The sequence below is a fragment of the Tiliqua scincoides genome, chromosome 6 (genome assembly GCF_035046505.1).
Source record: "Tiliqua scincoides isolate rTilSci1 chromosome 6, rTilSci1.hap2, whole genome shotgun sequence".
NCBI classification, from domain to species: domain Eukaryota; kingdom Metazoa; phylum Chordata; class Lepidosauria; order Squamata; family Scincidae; genus Tiliqua; species Tiliqua scincoides.
This window is the reverse complement of record NC_089826.1, coordinates 6,118,348-6,121,825: the sequence shown is the minus strand read 5'-3', so window position 1 is coordinate 6,121,825 and position 3,478 is coordinate 6,118,348. Positions and strand designations below refer to the sequence as shown.

The following is a 3,478-nucleotide window of genomic DNA, read 5'->3' as shown; positions in this document are numbered from 1 at the left end:
AAATACACTAGAGCTCAGTCCTCCAAGCCATTCCTCCAGTCGAAGAAATAAACAAAACCTCCCTGCCATCCAGCAATTTTCTAAAAGCTGATGTGATAAAATAATTAAGCTGCCGGCTAATCCCTTCTTCGTATTAGATGTAACTTCTATTGGGAAGACGCCGACAGTGGCTGGTTTTTATGAAACAAGAAATTCCATTGCACTGAACATATCTGGTTAAGAAAGGGGGGAAGGGTGTCTAATGAACAGCCATCTTTCTCCTGTATGATACTGTCATCGTCGTCCGCCCAGGCAAAATGCACTGCTCCAGTGCCTGGGTAATGCATCGGTAATGCATCGGTGCCTGGGTAACAAATGCATCGGTAAAGCAGCTACCACGTTTTCCAGACTCACAAAGAGAGTCTGGTCCAACAAGAAGCTGACGGAACATACCAAGATCCAGGTCTACAGAGCTTGCATCCTGAGTACACTTCTGTACTGCAGCGAGTCATGGACTCTTCGCTCAGAACAGGAGAGGAAACTGAACGCTTTCCACATGCGCTGCCTCCAATGCATCCTCAGCATCACATGGCAGGACAAAGTTCCAAACAATACAGTCCTGGAACGTGCTGGAATCCCTAGCATGTATGCACTGCTGAAACAGAGACGCCTGCGTTGGCTCAGTCATGTCGTCAGAATGGATGATGGCCGGATCTCAAAGGATCTCCTCTATGGAGAACTCGTGCAAGGAAAGCGCCCTACAGGTAGACCACAGCTGCGATACAAGGACATCTGCAAGAGGGATCTGAAGGCCTTAGGAGTGGACCTCAACAGGTGGGAAACCCTGGCCTCTGAGCGGCCCGCTTGGAGGCAGGCTGTGCAGCATGGCCTTTCCCAGTTTGAAGAGACACTTGGCCAACAGTCTGAGGCAAATAGGCAAAGAAGGAAGGCCCATAGCCAGGGAGAGAGACCAGGGACAGACTGCGCTTGCTCCCGGTGTGGAAGGGATTGTCACTCCTGAATCGGCTTTTTCAGCCACACTAGACGCTGTTCCAGAACCACCTTTCAGAGCGCAATACCAGAGTCTTTCGAGACTGAAGGTTGCCAACTAACTAAGTGACATAGTGTCACGTGACATACCATTGGGTTCTCCATGGAGGAAGGGCACTCCATTCCTTCTGAGGTGGAGGAACAGGAGGAAGAATTGGGGGGGGGCAAACCAAAGTGCTTCCTCCATAACTACAGTGGAAACTGAGGGGCAGTCATGTGCCGCCTCCTTGGTGTAGTGCTTGCGGCAGGTGCCCCCAGGCTCTGCCCTCGTTATGGCTCTGCTCCCCCTATTGACCAATGCTAACTTAGAAATCAGCCTGTCGCCTTCTATATTCTGTCAAAAGTGATGGGTCACATACGTCATGTAGGGTCTGTCTCAAATATGTATTTCAGGGGTCCAAATGCTTGGTTTCAACCAGGCAAACAGCCAGCTATGGCCAGTCCTCCTACCCCTGACCCACTTGCTGAGTTTAGTTCACACTAGGTCACTGGTCCAAGTCATCCCGCCTGACCTGGAATCAGGATATGGAGAAATCGGTTCAGTTTGACCAGCCTATCAGAGCTTGGGTGGGGGCATCTCCCTAAAAGTGGATCAAAATAAATTGAAGAGCTGGAGTCAGGCTGTTAGATACCAGACAAGTGAGGAAGAATATCCCCGCAGTCCAGCAAGGACAAGATTTGTTCCTAAACTGTCTTTTCATCTTTGGCGCCAGGGGAGAAGGCTGAATTGTAAATGACTGTGGCTGTATCAATCAGGGAAGTTATGAAACTGATTTATTTTCTTTATAAATTTACCTCTTCTCCCAAGAAAAGAATGTGATCATTTGTCATCTGTTTCCCCCCCCTTTCATTCCTCTTTTGATTCTAATAAAGCTTTTACTTTGTTCTTGATTAAACAGATCAGATCAGATCAGATTCACCCAGGGGTCTCCAAATTTTCCAGCAGGAGGTCCAGAATATTCAAGCATCCCCCACCACATGCCGTGGGCTGGATCAAATCCTCCCGTGGGTCAGATGCAGCCACCAGGCTGGGGTTTGGTGACCCATGCTTTAACTTAAAGAGCAATTTGCCTCCTTGTCTTTGTCAGTGGAGTAACTAAGGCACTCCAGGGTTCCTCCCTGGCACTCAGGGTAACAAAATTTTTTAACACTGCCGCCAAAAGTTTTTAACACCCCATATGACATCTTAGAGGCCTCTGAAAGGCACTTCCAGATTTTGCTGGAAATTAGAAGGGCCTTTTGGAGGCCCCTATGACATCCCCTCAAGGTGTGGTACCCAGGGCAGTGTACCCCTCAGCCCCTCCTTAGCTACGCCACTGTTCTCTAACAGTCTTGCCATGCTAAAGCTATAGAAGAAAGGTTTGTGAAAGAGAATGCATCTGAATGTGAGAGAAAGCGAGGGGGGCATTGGCCATGATTCCCCCCTTCCTCTTCACCTGATTGGTTGGCAACCTTCAGTCTCGAAAGACTATGGTATAAGCCTATAGCACCCGGTATTCCCATGCGGTCTCCCATCCAAGTACTAACCAGGCCTGACCCTGCTTAGCTTCCGAGATCAGACAAGATCAGGCATTTGCAGGGTAACAGTTGAGCTGGTAGAATGACTCAAACTTAGAATGATGAGTTCAGGAGAAGGAAGTTCAGATACTGCATTGTATGTTGTGGGGTGGAAACAATCAGTGCCTCCAAGGTGAATGGCTTTCTTTTCCTGTCACAGGGAAATGTAATTGTAACATACCATGCATGAGACAGGTCAGAGGCTTTTGGAAAAATAAAGGCTTGAAAGAGATGCCTGAGAAACAGAGTACACCTTCCATTTGCACCTTTCAGATCTAGGCAAGGGAGTCCTGATGCTTAATTGATCGCCTGTCTCTGGAGACCCCAGGGGTTTGTGGTCAAAAGAACCCAGTCTTCCCAAGACTAATCCAATGTGATAGAAGTTCATTGACCTGGACGGATGTCACCAGGGTTACTTGAGCTAGATCAAGTGTTATTGATCTTGAAAGTTTGGTAAAAGCACTTTGGGAGCTCACAGGCTCAGAACTGTTGACGAGAATGCTCCTGGTTCACATCTCCTGAATCTCTATTGAATATCTGAGTCCAGGAGCACACGGCAGTCCTCTTCGGATAGCACGTCTATTTATTGCTAGCAACTCATTGAAAAAGCCTGATACATAACAGCTGGATGGGAGCTATATAAGAATGTTAAAGTGGTGCTGAGTCCAAGGAAGATAAACTACGGCGGCGGCTGCTACCCTATTGCTTAGTAAGCCACAAAATGCTGACTGGACGATGGAGGGGGAAGCAGCAACTACAGCAGACAGGTTGGGTATGGTCAGCCATACACATGGTTGATTGGCTCCCCACCTTACTCACCACCCAAAGCCTGTGAATTACCTGTGCTATCACTGCCTGGAATGGCTCCAACAGGGAATAGGAAGGGTTGCTT

At 48.2% G+C, this 3,478-nt stretch overlaps 1 pseudogene; it reads right to left on the bottom strand.

The window, feature by feature from the left end:
• Positions 1-2,507: 2,507 nt before the first annotated feature.
• Positions 2,508-2,630, bottom strand: LOC136656767 (5S ribosomal RNA; annotated as a pseudogene).
• Positions 2,631-3,478: the final 848 nt, after the last annotated feature.